Source organism: Eretmochelys imbricata, chromosome 25 (genome assembly GCF_965152235.1).
Source record: "Eretmochelys imbricata isolate rEreImb1 chromosome 25, rEreImb1.hap1, whole genome shotgun sequence".
In the NCBI taxonomy this organism is placed as follows: Eukaryota; Metazoa; Chordata; order Testudines; family Cheloniidae; genus Eretmochelys; species Eretmochelys imbricata.
The window spans coordinates 1,658,328-1,676,101 of record NC_135596.1 but is presented as its reverse complement, the minus strand read 5'-3'; the positions used below and the strand labels follow the sequence as shown (position 1 = coordinate 1,676,101).

Genomic DNA, 17,774 nt, shown 5'->3' with positions numbered 1-17,774 from the left:
TTTTATTTGGTGGCCCTAGTTCTTATATTATGGGAACAAGTAAATAACTTTTCCTTACTCACTTTCTCCATACCACTCATGATTTTATATACCTCTATCATATCCCCTCTTAATCTCCTCTTTTCCAAGCTGAAAAGTCCTAGCCTCTTTAATCTCTCCTTATATGGGACCCGTTCCAAACCCGTAATCATTTTAGTTGCCCTTTTCTAAACCTTTTCTAATACCAGTATATCTTTTTTGAGATGAGGACCACATCTGTATGCAGTATTCAAGATGTGGGTGTACCATGGATTTATATAAGGGCAATAAGATATTCTCCATCTTATTCTCTATCCCTTTTTTAACGATTCCTAACATCCCGTTTGGTTTTTTGACTGCCACTGCACACTGCGTGGTCAGAGAACTATCCATGATGATTCCAAGATCTTTCTCCTGATTAGTTGTAGCTAAATTAGCCCCCATCATATTGTATGTATAATTGGAGGTATTTTTTTCCAATATGCATTACTTTACATTTATCCACATTAAATTTCGTTTGCCATTTTGTTGCCCAGTCACTTAATTTTTGTGAGAACTTTTTGAAGTTCTTCAGTCTGTAAATAGTTCTCATAGTTTTTAGTTATTTAGTAGTTTTAGTTCTCATAGTTTTTAGTAGTTAGGGTAGGTTAAGATAGTTTGGATGCCTCCATTCATAGATAGCAGAGTTGTCCTTCGTCCTGGTGCCAAGACCTGCCTTTGAATGATCCGCACTCGAGCAAGTATTTAGGGGAAGCTCGTAGGAAGGACCTCTGCCAAATTTGTAAAGAATTCAAGCCCTGGACCTAGAAGGACCACACTGCTCATTTGAAGGTCCTCTGCATGGAGGCAGCCTTCAGACTGGCCTTGGACCCGCAACTTCAGCTTCTGTGCAGAGTGCTCCTCCATCAACACAAGTCCCTCGGCACTCATCGTCTTCGCCAGTGCCTAAGAAGAAGCACCAGGAGAAGAGCTGGTCTCCGGTGCCAAAGGACAAAGACGGAGAGAGTGAGACCCATGCCAGGCTGCTCTTCATCCCCGGTACCACATCACCAGGTGCCCACGGCCCTGGTTCCGCAGCATCCTGTGATGTCCACTCAAGACTATTGTACTGGCCAATTTGTGGTCCCATCGATCCCTGAAGCATTTGCAGCTGCAAGGGTTCTTTTGACCCTACCGGAACCAGACTCCCCTGTCAGGGCTTGGCACCGCCAGTGTCCCAAAGTGGCAGGGAATTGATGCCAGTACCTAGACAGTCAGTGTGTCAGCTGTCCAAGAGGAAACCCTTGTTGATAACCTCAAGGTCCCCCCTTGTTGATAACCTTCTCCGGCACCCAGTGGCACAACACTCCAACTTACCTCTCCTTCCTCATTGGACTCGGAGGAGGATTAGTATTTCTTTCCCACCCCCCCCACCAAAGTGTCCGACTTCGCTGCTCCCTGGGCTGTTCCCACTCCATTATGGCACTGAGTTCATCAGGACCTCTGGGTGCCTGGCTACCATACCCATGGGCCCAACCATCATGCAGTGGCCTTTTTGGAACCCGTGAGGGTTTCGTCCACCACAAACGGACTCGTTAGAGATTATCTTATTTGATTGTGTTGGAGCATCCCTAGTACTGCAGCATCTCTAGACACCCTGGAACCGGACTCCGGTACCAACCATGGTACCAAACCCCAAGAGGAAGCCCCTTCATGCTCCCCATCTGGGTTTAGCTTCCTCTTCATCCACTCTGGATGAAGCCACAGTGGCACCCGGGGTCTCTCCACCTCCAGATGACCACAAGGCATACCAAGACCTACTGAAATGGGTAGCCTCAAGCCTAGGGGTCCAAGCAGAGGTGGTTAAGGAGGTGACACAGCCTCATGGATATTCTGTGGTCAGTGGTCCTGTCCAGAGTTGCTTTGCTTCTACACAAGGCCATCATGGACCCTTTTAAGGGGCTATGGCAAACCCCTGCCTCCCTTCCATCAACAGCAAAACACTTGGCGTGTAAATACTTTGTTCTGGCCAACGGATATAAGTTCCTATTTTCTTCTGACTTCATTGGTGGTTGCAGTGGCCAATGAGCAAGACTTCCAGTGAGGGCCAAGCTCTGTGCCCAAGGCAAAGGACCCTAAGAAGCTGGATCTCCTTGGGCGCAAGGCTTACTCTTCAGGAGGCCTGCAACTTCATACAGCAAACCAGCAGACCATGGTGGGGTGCTACCACTTGAATGCATGGGAGTCTTTGCTTAAATTCATGGAGCCCCGCGTAAATGCAGATATCCGAGGAGCTGCAAGGCTCTACTGGGAACAGCAGTGGCGAAAGCAGCTGTATATCAGGCCACTGCATTCAGGACCCAGCGCCCAACGTGGGCAGCTCCTCCTGCATGGCTGTGCCGCTCCCAGCCCTGCTCAGTGGCAGCTGTCTGGAAGTGTGCAAGCTATGACTCAGACCTCTGCAAGCTTGGTTAGCTATTGTCTACTCCCACCTATCACCATCTCTTGGACTCAGTTCTCAGTCCTGGCCCGGGTCCTAGACTCGCTGCAGTGGTGGCTGGACAGACAACACACAGTCAACCTGTGGAACTCCTTGCCTGAGGAGGTTGTGAAGGCTAGGACTAAACAGGGTTTAAAAGAGAACTGGATAAATTCATAAAGTCCATTAATGGCTATTAGGCAGGATGGATAAGGAATGGTGTCCCTGGCCTCTGTTTATCAGGGAGTGGAGATGGATGGCAGGGGAGAGATCACCTGATCATTACCTGTTAGGTTCACTCCCTCTGGGGCACTTGGCATTGGCCACTGTAGGTAGACAGGATACTGGGCTGGATGGACCTTTGGTCTGACCCAGTATGGCCATTCTTATGTTCGTACTGAATCCAGAGGAGCAAGTTTGCTTGGAGCAAGTCTCTGAGATCCTAATGGGCAGTAGCTTGGCTGGATGGCTGTTTGTCTACTGGCAAAATGGAAAAGGTTCTGCATCTGGTGTTCACAATGACCAGTCCTATCTCTGCAGTCTTCTCTGCAGCTCATTCTAGACAAGTGGTTCCCTAACTTTAACAACCTGTGAACCCTTTTCAATAAAATGTCAAGTCTCGCGAACCCCCTCCTAAAAGTGAATATTTCCAGGGATTTTCTCCTTTATCTGAGTATAAATTTAAAAAGCAGTGATCTTGGAAATATAAAATTTGTTTTTATGACATGCTTATTACACACTACCCTTAAAAAGAAAAGGAATACTTGTGGCACCTTAGAGATTAACCAATTTATTTGAGCATGAGCTTTCGTGAGCTATAGCTCACTTCATCGGATGCATACCGTGGAAACTGCAGAAGACATTATATACACACAGAGACCATGAAACAATACCTCCTCCCACTCCACTGTCCTGCTGGTAATAGCTTATCTAAAGTGATCATCAAGTTGGGCCATTTCCAGCACAAAACCAGGTTTTCTCACCCTCCGCGCCCCCCCTCCCCCCCCCAACTCACTCTCCTGCTGGTAATAGCCCATCCAAAGTGACCACTCTCTTCACAATGTGTATGATAATCAAGGTGGGCCATTTCCTGCACAAATCCAGGTTCTCATCCCCTCCAAAAACCACACACACAAACTCACTCTCCTGCTGGTAATAGCTTGTCCAAAGTGACCACTCTCCCTACAATGTGCATGGTAATCAAGGTGGGCCATTTCCAGCACAAATCCAGGTTTTCTCACCCTCCACGCCCCCCCCCCCCCCCAAACTCACTCTCCTGCTGGTAATAGCCCATCCAAAGTGACCACTCTCCCTACAATGTGTATGATAATCAAGGTGGGCCATTTCCTGCACAAATCCAGGTTCTCACCCCCCTCCAAAAACCACACACACAAACTCACTCTCCTGCTGGCAATAGCTCATCCAAACTGACCACTCTCCAAGTTTAAATCCAAGTTTAACCAGAACGTCGGGGGGGGGGGGGGTAGGAAAAAACAAGGGGAAATAGGCTACCTTGCATAATGACTTAGCCACTCCCAGTCTCTATTTAAGCCTAAATTAATAGTATCCAATTTGCAAATGAATTCCAATTCAGCAGTTTCTCGCTGGAGTCTGGATTTGAAGTTTTTTAGTTGTAAGATAGCAACCTTCATGTCTGTGATTGCGTGACCAGAGAGATTGAAGTGTTCTCCGACTGGTTTATGAATGTTATAATTCTTGACATCTGATTTGTGTCCATTTATTCTTTTACGTAGAGACTGTCCAGTTTGACCAATGTACATGGCAGAGGGGCATTGCTGGCACATGATGGCATAAATCACATTGGTGGATGTGCAGGTGAACGAGCCTCTGATAGTGTGGCTGATGTTATTAGGCCCTTTGGTGGTGGCGTCCCCTGAATAGATATGTGGGCACAGTTGGCAACGGGCTTTGTTGCAAGGATAGGTTCCTGGGTTAGTGGTTCTGGTATAGGGTGGACTACAAGCCGTCAAGAACGCTATCCCCGATAATGTCACGGCTAACCTGGTGGCTGAACTTTGTGACTTTGTCCTTACCCATAACTATTTTACATTTGGGGACAATGTATACCTTCAGATCAGCAGCATTGCTATGGGTACCCGCATAGCCCCACAGTATGCCAACATTTTTATGGCTGATTTAGAACAACGCTTCCTCAGCTCTCGTCCCCTAAAGCCCCTACTCTACTTGCGCTATGTTGATGACATCTTCATCATCTGGACCCATGGAAAAGAAGCCCTTGAGGAATTCCACCACGATTTCAACAATTTCCATCCCACCATCAACCTCAGCCTGGTCCAGTCCACACAAGAGATCCACTTCCTGGACACTACAGTGCTAATAAACAATGGTCACATAAACACCACCTTACACCGGAAACCTACCGACCGCTATTCCTACCTACATGCCTCCAGCTTTCACCCTGACCACACCACACGATCCATCGTCTACAGCCAAGCTCTGCGATACAACCACATTTGCTCCAACCCCTCAAACAGAGACAAACACCTACAAGATCTCTGTCAAGCTTTCTTTCAATTACAGTACCCACCTGCGGAAGTGAAGAAACAGATTGATAGAGCCAGAAGAGTTCCCAGAAGTCACCTACTACAGGACAGGCCTAACAAAGAAAATAACAGAACGCCACTAGCCGTCACCTTCAGCCCCCAACTAAAACCCCTCCAACACATTATTAAGGATCTACAACCTATCCTGCTGAAGGATGACCCAACACTCTCAGAAATCTTGGGAGACAGGCCAGTCCTTGCCTACAGACAGCCCCCCAACCTGAAGCAAATACTTACCAACAACCACATACCACACAATAGAACCACTAACCCAGGAACCTATCCTTGCAACAAAGCCCGTTGCCAACTGTGCCCACATATCTATTCAGGGGACGCCACCACCAAAGGGCCTAATAACATCAGCCACACTATCAGAGGCTCGTTCACCTGCACATCCACCAATGTGATATATGCCATCATGTGCCAGCAATGCCCCTCTGCCATGTACATTGGTCAAACTGGACAGTCTCTACGTAAAAGAATAAATGGACACAAATCAGATGTCAAGAATTATAACATTCATAAACCAGTTGGAGAACACTTCAATCTCTCTGGTCACGCAATCACAGACATGAAGGTCGCTATCTTACAACAAAAAAACTTCAAATCCAGACTCCAGCGAGAAACTGCTGAATTGGAATTCATTTGCAAATTGGATACTATTAATTTAGGCTTAAATAGAGACTGGGAGTGGCTAAGTTATTATGCAAGGTAGCCTATTTCCCCTTGTTTCCGGGGGCGGGGTGAGAGAGCCTGGATTTGTGCTGGAAATGGCCCACCTTGATTACCATGCACATTGTGAAGAGAGTGGTCACTTTGGATGGGCTATTACCAGCAGGAGAGTGAGTTTGTGTGTGTGTGTGTGTGGGGGGGGGGGGCGGAGGGTGAGAGAACCTGGATTTGTGCTGGAAATGCCCAACTTGATGATCACTTTAGATAAGCTATTACCAGCAGGACAGGGGGGTGGGAGGAGGTATTGTTTCATGGTCTCTGTGTGTATATAATGTCTTCTGCAGTTTCCACGGTATGCATCCGATGAAGTGAGCTGTAGCTCACGAAAGCTCATGCTCAAATAAGTTGGTTAGTGTCTAAGGTGCCACAAGTACTCCTTTTCTTTTTGCGAATACAGACTAACACGGCTGTTACTCTGAAACCTGACACTATTATTAATAATGTAAAAAATACTATAATGATAAATTATGAAAACGGCAGCACTCTTCCAAGATCTCACTTTTGTAGCTTATATCACTTTGAATGAGCCTGTTATAAGACAAGGCTCCTATGTTTCATCAAGGAGTATCAGATGTGAAACATCATGAAGATATTTAAGCAGCCAACTCAGAGTTCCTCCTATGCGAGCATTCAGGTCTTGAGCAGTCCAGGCAAACAATGCACGTTACAACAAAGCTTTAACTTGTTCTTTATAATAATTTTAAAAACAATACTAGCTGCCTATTTAATTTTGAAAACAGCAAAAAATTTTCACCTCCCTTTCCATTTCTTATAAGGAGTCTTGAAGTTTAAATCTCCTCAGTGTGATAGATGTGCTTGCTTTGATCTGCTTAGCTCTTGGAAGTCCAGGGGCTCCGGGCTGCTGGCTCTGTGCTGCCTGGGCTCCTTAGGGACAGCTGTCTGCCATTAGAGAACTTTTTCCTGGGAACCCCCTGTAACTTTTCACAAACCCCAGTTTGGGAACCACTGTTCTAGACTACCTGCTTTTGTTAAGACCGCAAGGGCTAGCCCTTTCCTCAGTTAAGGTCCATCTAGCAGCCAGCTTGGCCTTCATCCCATGATTAACAACCATTCTGTCTTTTCACATGACATGGTAGTTCGTTTTCTCATAGGCCTAGCAAAGGTATACCCTCAAGTTAGGAATCCATCTCTCCCCTCCTCCCTTGGGACCTAAACCTGGACCCCTATTCGGACCACTGTCAACTTGCTTGCTGTTAAGCCTCTCTTGAAAAGTAGCCTTCCTGGCGACAGTCACCTTGCCCAGATGGCTTTGAGATCTGAGCTCTCACTTCGGAATCCCCATACATGGTCTTTTTCAAGGACAAGGTCCAGCTGTGACCACACCTGTTGTTCCTCCTGAAATCTGTATTAGTTCCATTGCAGCCAAGCACTTTTTCTGCCAGTGTTCTACTCTAAACTGCATGTGAACAGGGAAGATGTTAGATTAGATGTCCATCATTAGATGTCCAGTGTGCCCTGGCCTTCTACATACACAGTACCAAGCCATTCCACAGATCCATTCAGTTGTTCCTAGTGATAGCAGAAAGAATGAAAGGTCTCCCAATTTCACCAGAGAATCTCATTGTGGATCACTTCATGTATCAAGGCATGTTACATCCTTGCGAACATATCACCCCGGCCAACCTAACAGCTCTACCATGTCTCAAGCTTCTTCCACAGCTATTTTAGCACAGGTTCCAATTCAGGACTTCTGCAGGGTGAGAACCTGGTTGTCAGTTCATATGTTCACCATGCTATACGCCATTACACAACAGGCCAGAGACTGTTTCAGTTGGGCTGTATTACAGTCAGCTTGCCCTTGATCTCTGAACTCACCTCCGGGGCAGCTGCTTGTGAGTCACCTACATTGGAAGGGACATGTGCAAGCACTCAAAGAAATGGTTACTAACCTTTCTCTAACTTTTCTTTGCAATGTGTTTCACATGTCTGTTCCAAAACCCTCCTTCCGTCCTCTCTTTGGAGGTGGTCGATCAGAAGAAACGGAAGGAGGGTAGGGTCTGCAAGGCCCCTTATACTGGTGCTATGAGCACGTGATACCAGTGGGCGCTAGAGCCGACACAACGGATGCAACTACGAGAAAATTTCTGGCAGCTGTGCTTGGGGCACTCTCACACCTACATTGGAGTGGACATGTGCAACACATTTTGAAGAACAATGGTTACAGAAAGGTTAGTAACCATTTTTTGTCTGTGTCCAGATATGTTTTATTTCTGAAGTTTAACAGGAGTGTGTGTGGGTGGCCTGGATTTGGTTTAGTATACCCAGGGCTTGAAAAACCTTTCTCCTAGGTGAAAACAAAACCTTGCCTACTGAGGTATTGGGCATCTACATCAGCTATACTGCTTCTGTGGAATCTATGGTCTGTTCCTGCTCCAAGCAACAGCAGAGTGGTGGTAACAAGACTTGCCAGGTTCAGTGCTTGTTGTATTCAGTACCTTGTGGGCAGCAATAAAACTGAGAATATCAAGTTAATTAAGATGCTGCTTGGTAAAGAAATGAGCAGCAGAGGAAGATATTGGAGTTACGTAGGACAACGACCCCCAAACAAACTGTTGGAGGAGTAGACTAGCAGATCCTGCTTCATCTTCCCTTCTTCCAAATAGACCTGACTGCTGCAGGTATGTGTGTAGGGGAGGCAGGAATTCATTCTCTTTAAGCAGCTAGAGGGGGTTGAACTTTACGTTTTTCAACTACCTACTAGACTGTGGGAAAGAGCCCCTAAAAAGTGTCCAGAAACAGCACCTTGGTAAATCCCAGTCATTTCCCTTCTAAACAGCTGGTTGCATAGGAGCAGGATTTGTACTGTGGGATTGAGGGTGGCTTCTCCTGTGCCTTGCTGGTGGGTTTTAGTCCTTTACTTCAGCCTCAAAATAGATATGAAAGATTTTCAGGTAGGGGAGGAGAAAATCCACCAAAAGGGTTCAGGAGAAACCCCCTGGTACTTGCCCACCACCAGCTGTCAGGAAAAGGAAGGAGGCTGGGATATAAATCTCTAGATGATAGGGGCCTGGCAGACTTCAAGTCCTGAGTATGCTTGTTTTGTTCCTCGTTGAGCAGTTAATGAATGCTTATGGCTAAATGTTTCACATTACACAATAGTGAGAGTCAGTATGACAAGTGAAATCAGTTTTTGTAAATTTTGGTGTGAAACATAGCTATAACTGAGGAAATTATTATGAATCCCATAGTTCATTTATATTCTGGAAGCTGAATAGTATAGAATGAAGAATGAAAGCCTCTTCTCTTCATTAGTGTTCAGACACCAGAGCATGTACATAGCCAACAATTCCGTAAATGTACCAGGGATAACCTTTCTTGTAGTAACTGGATTTGTTCAATTCCAGTGTCTAAATTTCTGATTTAGTTGTGTATCAAATAGAACCTGCTTTTAAAAAAAGGATATTTAATTGAGCAAAACTTAATCATTCCGTGAAGGCTACTTTTTCTCGGTGAAGAGGCAGGTCTGGCTTGAAATGGGGAGAGGTTTCTGTTCCTTTCAAATAAAGATTTCTTTGAATGCTGTTATGCAAGTTATAAGATCTAAAAGTGTGGCTTTAAAAAAACCTGTGTGGTCAGAATGTAGTTTTGCTTTAACTTTATTTTAACTCCATAAGCAAATGAGGCATTGGATTTGTACATGTGAATGGATCTCACACACACAATTTAATCTGAGAATTTGTACCTGTTATCCTTTCTCCACACTTGTAGAATAAATGTGTAACCAAATGCAGTGGCTACCATTCAAACTGAATGTGTCAGTCTTATTCCAACTGTTTTATTTTAACTCCAAAGTAAGGTGGAAACTAGTCAACAAGGAAGAAAATAATACTGTAGACAACTGGAGTGTAATGAAAAATAGGGTTGGTACATCCTGTTGTAAATTCAGGCCTCAATCCCGCAGTTGGATGTGTCTGAGAACCCGTTGTGTCCAAAGTAAGCCACATTTAAGAAAATTCACTATTTACTTCAAAGACAACTTAGAATGAAATGTTGTAAAGATTGTGTGGCTTCTCAGATGTTTGCAATAGTTGCTTACCACTTATTTGGAGTTGAACTTCCACTTTATTACGAGATCTATTTCTATGCTATGAGATCTTACACTTTATAGTTACAAAGAATGCCTCTTATAGGCACTGTGCTTTTTACACACACACGTTCTGGCCTCAAGCAATACGGAATCCAGAGGGATTTCGTATTTTTATTCACTTTCTGTGAACTATCTGCTAGAAATAGGAATGCCTACATGAATTTCTCTCATGAGTAAGAGTACTTTTTCCATATTTTACAATAGATCCCTGTTTTTGGAAGTAATGTTGCTCTTCTCTCTGGCTTATCCATTTCCAGCTCTTGCTATTTTCTGGTTTCTGAAGTGGTAAAGGACAGACACAGTTGTGAAACTAATCCATAAATGTTGATATGGCACCCTTAAACCAGTGTTCCCCACCTTAAAAGTTCTGGGTTTCCTGTTGACCTGAGGATATTGAATTGCAGGAAAATACTAAAATCCCTTTTTATTTAAGCTGTTTTTCAGCTGGTGTCTTTCCAAAGGGTTAATAAAGAAGGGGCAAAAGTGAGGGCTGGATCATCAAGGGGAATTGATTCAGGGAAGGTCTGTGGCCTGTATTACACAGGAGGCTAGACTAGATGATAAGTGGTCTCTTCTGGCCTTATCTATAAAAGGGTGTCCTTATTTCACATGTGAAGGTCGGTGAAAACTTTCTGAGAACGACTACAGATAAGGTGTTCTCAATAACACTGGCCTGCACTTTCAAAGCGAACTACTGATTTTGAATGTGGGGCTCCCAGCTTGAGATACCAGAAAGGGGGCTGCCTGATCACAAGTGCTGCATATCTGATCATTGAACATCAAAACCCTTGCAGTTTCAAGTTGCACACACAATATTACTAATTATGCTTGAAAACTTAAGCTTGCTTTCTTATAAACCTGTGCAAATAACTCTTGTTTGCAGTGTAACTTTACTTAATAGAATTTGGTTAATATGTGGTAATTGTTAATTTGAACTTAGAATTTACAACTGGGTTGTATCAGTTTTGTGTTTTAATACTTGGCACTAAGTATTTTTCAGAGACTCTCAAATGACTTTCTTCAGCAGTAAAGCGTCTTGAGTTATGTATGTCATTTTACAGGTGAGAAAACTGAGTCACAGAAGTGTAAAGCTTTTTGACCAAGGTGACGAGTGAGTCAGCACCAAAAAAATATTTGAATAAACATGAATCTCTTTATTATGGGAAAGCTGTTTGTACAGAAACAGTTCTGACTCTTAAATCTAACACACAGCTCCAGTTTGTGGTCAGTTATCCACTAATGATGGGTCTCTTGAATTTCTAGTAATCAATTTAGTGACTCACTATCTAATGATCATCACTCCCTGTGACTCCTTGTGTGATGATGACACTTAGCACTCTGTATGTCTCAAAGTGCATCCAAAAAGGTAGGCATCACCCCCATTTTACCATCAGGAAAACTGAGAGTCAAAGAGGGGAAGTGACTTGTGCCAAGTTCACCCAAGTTGTCTTACTCTCAGCATAGTGTCTGTGTCTGGGGCCATGCTGTCTTTAAATTGGTTTGCAGGAGGAGTCCAGCCTTTATCAGCTTCAGCAGAGTCCTAGGATTACTATTGACCCATAATCCCACAGTGTACCTGTGTTGAGACCACTGGGTTAATACGTATCTTTGTAGCATTTCAGTATAGAGTTTTAAATTAGAAAGTGATGTCTTCCACTAAAAGATCACTTATTGGCTTCTAATTAAACTGGTACAATTAGTTGTCTTTTGAGTATTACAGTTAATATTAGAGCATCTAACTTTGCCTCTGGATGCAAACATGCTAATAGTGATCTTTCTGCTTCTGAATCCTGGTTATATAAAGGAGGTGACAGTCTTGGAAGGAAGTTTTCTATGAAGTAAGAATTTCTTTGCAATGTGAGGTGTATGATTTCTTCAAACTTAAAGAAACAGAACTCATTTTCCCCAATATTTTGAGAAGTGTTCCTGAATGTCTTGCTTTTCTTCCCCTTTCTCCTCTGATCCTGCATGATTTGCATGATGATTTATCTCCTAGTGCTTACATAAGGATGACTGAGTTATCCCTTTTTCAGACAATCTTTATCCTCCTTCTCTGCAGTCATTAAAACAGTCAGGCGGAAATGACCTGGGCTTAAACTTATCCAAAAGACAGGGCATCAACGATGCAAAATAGCGTCTCTTCTCTTCTATCCATAGTCCCTGGCCAAAGAATGCTATATGCTCAATATTGAGTATGTTAAATCACTCCTAGTGCAAGATCCCGACAGACAATTTGAGCATTCTGCCATCAGCGAGATTAGTATATTTAAATTACTGTAAACCACAATCTCAGTTAAACTAAAATATTTCAATGGCAAGGAGATCAGCTTATTTAGTAGGGCTTGAAATTTCAGTGATGAAGTTTTTCACTTAGCTTATATTTCAGAACTCTGCATGGTGGTACCTGAACTGTTATAACGTGGCTTTTTTTCCCTGTGTACACTAGTCATCTAACCGTGTTACTGAGTTTTTAGCCTACTTGGGTTAAACATGGCTATAATACATTTTTCTGTCCACACAGACAAGACTGTTTTTAGGGAATATGTATATGCATCTATAAATGAGACTATTCTCTTTTAGGGAATATGTGTATGCATATACATTTTAAATCCAAACAGAAAAAAAGAAACCACGTTTTAACAATACCTTCCCCATCCTGTTTTTCTGTTATTTTGCAGACAGATCCTTATTCTGGGAGCACTGTCTAGCATGTGAAACAAGTTTGATGTTCAAGATATTACATGCCTATGTTAAAATTACCTCTGAATGTAGGTGATACCTATTATATATAATTTAGTTTAGGGAGCTACTGTGGAGAAAGCGCTTACAGCAAATTGGCTTTAGTAATATTTCTCTTTCAAATGTATGTACTTTTAGTAAATATGGGCAAGCACACTCATACCAAATGGTTCTCATTGGGTGATTTAAAACTGCATGTTGTGAATAAATGCCAAATGTTTAGCATCTTTTTCTGTTTTAACTTCTGCGAAATTATTTGAAATACTTTACAGTTCGCTTTGCACTGACTGGATCATTGCTGATGCCAAAAGGGAGGGTTTTCCAAATAAATCTTTAATGTTTGATCTGAAACTCTGCTGCTAGTTCAACGTTATTGATAAACAATTGCTAAAATTTGATTCCTCTGCATGTTAGCATTATGGGAATGCTAACTTACACATGTGGCAATTGTGTAAATAGTCTCACTTTTATAATTTCCCTGAAAGGAGATTTATATCAGGATGAAACTTGATGGTCTTGGTCTGAGTCCATTAATTAGTTCCTGTGTGTGTGTTTAAAAAAAAAAAAATACATCACTGCTGAAAAGGCTTGTATTCTGGTTTTATAACTTTTGGCCATGCTCCAAATTTGATGTCCTCCCTCTTGAGTCAAGTAACTTGTTACATGCTGGAGACTTTAAAAAGTATCTGTACTGAGTGGCAATCCATTATCCTATTTCAGCTGCAGGTTTCATGGCAGAACCTGCCTTTCTACATAAGGCAACAGAATTATGAAAAAACTATTGTCAACAATTGATGCAGTGTATGGTTTCTCTGTGATGCGACGTTTGAGGAACCCTGTTGAGGCTGGTATTTAATATTGTTGCTAAACAGGCTTAATCTGGCGACTTTTTATTCCCCCACTTTCCTGATAATGGTGTGCAAATCAAGCATGTGTGTGGATGCATGCAGAGGTGAACTGGCAGCAGTAGAAGAGCAGAAGTAAGTATTCTTCTTTGAGTGGTTTCCCTGTGGATCCTCCACTCTACACGTCGTTGCATCCCTGCGCCAGAGATCGGAGATTTCTCACAGCAGTACTTGGTTGGGGGAAGGGAGCACACAGGAGTAGTCTCGTGCAGCCGTTGGCACCTCCTGCAGCTTGCGCTTCCCCCCACTGTCCCCTCGGTTCCTTCTCAACCGTTCTCGGCTGCAGACGGAGCTCCGTGGCAGTGCTCTTTGATATTTTCAGGGGAAGAAGGGGAAAAAAAAAAGTTACAAGTTACATAGGAACTTCTTTTTGGTCTACACTTAGTTACATTGTTTAGGTTTCAGAGTAGCAGCCTTGTTAGTCTGTGTCTGCAAAAAGAAAAGGAGGACTTGTGGCACCTTAGAGACTAACAAATTTATCTGAGCATAAGCTTTTGTGAGCTACAGCTCACTTCATCGGATGCATCCGGTGAAGTGAGCTGTAGCTCACGAAAGCTTATGCTCAGATAAATTTGTTAGTCTCTAAGGTGCCACAAGTCCTCCTTTTCTTTTTACATTGTTAGTCTTAGTCTATACATAGTTTTCTCAGTTCCTCTTAGGTTCCCCTCCCCCCCCACACGCAAAAAAAAAGAAAAGACTTTCTCTCCTTAACTCCGTGTTTGGGAACAGTTTCTACAGTTTATCATTATAATTAACTCCCACCCTTGTCTCTTGAGAGATGGGAGAGGCTTAACTGCAATCATGCTGGGCTCAACTGGATTTAAAAAGTGTGACTACTGACGGCCACACATCCTGCATTCAACTCATATCTCCCAGAAATGCATACATTGCAGCAACTTAACAACAAGAGCAAGATGTGACAGGGATCTCCGTTTGAAAATGCTGCTGCTGGAGAAATCCCCTTCAACTTCCACAAGAGATGTCCTCCAGTGAGTCTCATAAACCGAGATCCCTGAGCTGTGATAAGGCTCCGACTTCCAAAACTGTCAGGAAGCGAGCCTCGACCTCTCCAGCAAGAGGGTCTCAGAAAAAAAGAGCTTCCCCAGCGAGGTCTTTACCCTCAGTGCTCCACTCATCTGGAGTGAGCACTTACAAGGCACCGGCACCGTCCCTCAGCGGACCCCTGCTGAGCCCCAACACGTGGCACCGGAGCTGAGACATCAAGTTTCCTCCATGGCACCGGCAGTGGCACCGCAGTCAATGCTGCTGCCACCGGCACCAACCCAAGACTTGCTGCCGCCTAACAAGCCGAATCCAGCACCAGTCAGCTCTCCAATGCTCGACCGCAACCCCAAGGCGGGACCAGCGCAACTCCTGCGTCCTGCTGACATAGCAGTTTCTTTGGCACCACAGTCACCACTGCTCAGCACCGAACACTCCCCGAGCTACATAGCACGGTACCATCCTTCATCTCCTGAACCATTCTCCATGCATAGTGGTGAGGAAGGAGATGTGCAGGACAACTGCTTCTCTTAATGTTCATCCCCATCACAGATGAGACCTACATGGAATGCTGTGAAGCCTAAGCCTCATCCCTCCGAGTATTCACAGCCCTGGTATGCACAGCACTGGCCTTACCCATTACCACCTTACCCCATGCAATGGCCACAATGGGGTCATTGGCCCACATACCAGAACCCCTATTCTGGTCCTCCTTCCCCAGCAACAAGAGGTTCCAGAGTACACCCAACATTACCACATAGAGAAACCTCTAACCCCCCTGAGACAGAGATAGAAGAAGAGGAGATACGATCTCAGGCAGACCTGGATGATTCACCACCTGCCCCACGGTCATCTTCTGCACCAGACAAAGCAGTGACACTGTCTACCCCATGACACCAGATCTGAAACGGTTCCAAGAACTCTTCAAAAGAGTAGCAAACAGCCAAGAAATTGCCTTACATGAGGTGCAGGAGAAACAAAATAAGTTGTTAATCTTACAACCAGCATCATTGACCAAGATTGCCCTCCCCATGGATAAGGCTATAACAGAGCCTGCGGAGGTAATATGGCAAACACCGGCATCGGCACCACCCACCAACAAAAGGGCTGACAGAAAATACTTCGTTCCAGCTAAAGGCATGGAATTTTTGTTTTCACACCCGCAAGCCTGTTCTCTGGTGGTAGAGGCTGCTATCAGCGCAGTAAACAGCCTCATTTCTGCTCCTCACTGCAAGATAAAGAACCCAAGAGACTGGACCTATTTGGGTGGAAAGTTTACTTGTCAGCCACCCTTCTGCTTAGACTTGCCAACTATTCTGGTCTACTAGCAAATTACGACTACTCTAACTATAGTAAAATACAAGAGCTCGTGGAGGACCTCCCTGAGCATAAACGTCCTCAACTCAATGCCGTTATCAGCAAGGGTCAGTTAATAGCCCGCACAGTGCTGCAAGCCTCAATGGATGTAGCGGGGACAGCTGCCCGAACAACTGCAACAGCTGTGGTTATGAGAACATCATGGTTTCCAGCTTCGGGAATTCCAAAAGAACTACAGCTAAAAGTGGAAGACCTCCCCTTCAATAAGGATAAACTATTCTAGTCTCAAACAGACGACCTCTCCCATACCATGAAGGCCTCCCGAGTGACGCTGCGTACACTAGGCATACACCCACCATGTGACAAACGCCCTGGCTTTACACCATAGCAGAGGTCATGAGGCACCTCGTTTAACCATCAACAACCATAATACTTCACTCAGAACAGACCCAAACAATGGGCTCAGACAACGAACTCCACAGAACCAGGCCTCATCCATCTACATCTAAGCCACAGTTTTGAAGTCTTGGTCAAGGGTATGCATGACCTCCCCACACCTCTAGCGCCAACAGATACCCCATCCCACTATTTTGGTCACCGCCTATGCCCATTTTACCATGCCTGGGCTGCGATAACCACAGATCAATGGGTTTTGGAGATCATAGAATCTGGCCACACCATTCCTTTCACAGCCATCCCCCCTACCCTTCCCTGTTCCTCTTCAGGGACCCCTCTCACAAGCACCTTCTGCAACAGGAAGTAATCACCTCCTACTCCTGGGTGCTGTAGAACTAGTACCACATCAATACCGAGGGAGGAGTTTTTATTCCAAATATTTCCTGACAGAGAAGAAAGGAGGGGGATGGAGACCAATCTTAGATCTCTGAAAACTCAGCAGGTGTGTACACAACCACAGGTTCAAAATGGTCACTCTGGCCACAATAATTGCAGCGCAAGATGGGGGGGACTGGTTTGCAACCTTCGACCTCCAAGATGTATACTTCCATATTACAATATATCCTGCCCACAGATGGTTCATAGAATATCAGGGTTGGAAGGGACCTCAGGAGGTCATCTAGTCCAACCCCCTGCTCAAAGCAGGACCAATCCACAATTAAATCATCCCAGCCAGGGCTTTGTCAAGCCTGACCTTAAAAACTTCTAAGGAAGGAGATTCCACCGCCTCCCTAGGTAACACATTCCAGTGTTTCACCACCCTCGTAGTGAAAAAGGTTTTCCTAATATCCAACCTAAACCTTCCCCACTACAACTTGAGACCATTACTCCTTGTCCTGTCATCTTCTACCACTGAGAATAGTCTAGAACCATCCACTTTGGAACCACCTCTCAGGTAGTTGAAAGCAGCTATCAAATCCCCCCCGCTCATTCTTCTCTTCTGCAGACTAAACAATCCCAGTTCCCTCAGCCTCTCCTAATAAGTCATGTGTTCCAGACCCCTAATAATTTTTGTTGCCCTTTGCTGGACTCTCTCCAATTTATCCACATCCTTCTTGTAGTGTGGGGCCCAAAACTGGACACAGTACTCCAGATGAGGCCTCACCAATGTCGAATAGAGGGGAACGATCACGTCCCCCGATCTGCTGGCTATGCCCCTACTTATACATCCCAAAATGCCATTGGCCTTCTTGGCAACAAGGGCACTCTGTTGACTCATATCCAGCTTCTCGTCCACTGTCACCCCTAGGTCCTTTTCCGCAGAACTGCTGCCTAGCCATTCGGTCCCTAGTCTGTAGCGGTGCATGGGATTCTTCCATCCTAAGTGCAGGACCCTGCACTTATCCTTGTTGAACCTCATCAGATTTCTTTTGGCCCAATCCTCCAATTTGTCTAGGTCCCTCTGTATCCTATCCCTACCTGCCACCGTATCTACCACTCCTCCTAGTTTAGTA

General features: G+C 44.5%; 1 protein-coding gene across 3 annotated transcripts in view; it reads left to right on the top strand.

Annotated features, from left to right (window-relative positions):
* The window catches only part of LMNB2 (lamin B2), a 92,211-nt gene that overhangs the window by 27,474 nt on the left and 46,963 nt on the right, over positions 1-17,774 (top strand). Inside the window, exon 1 of one of the 3 annotated variants that reach the window (XM_077805512.1) lies at positions 8,079-8,432. The exons of the other annotated variants lie outside the window; for them this stretch is intronic. The gene's annotated coding sequence lies outside the window, so the exon portion shown is untranslated. Of the gene's footprint in view, positions 1-8,078; positions 8,433-17,774 lie in introns of those variants that run through there. 3 annotated transcript variants of the gene reach the window in all.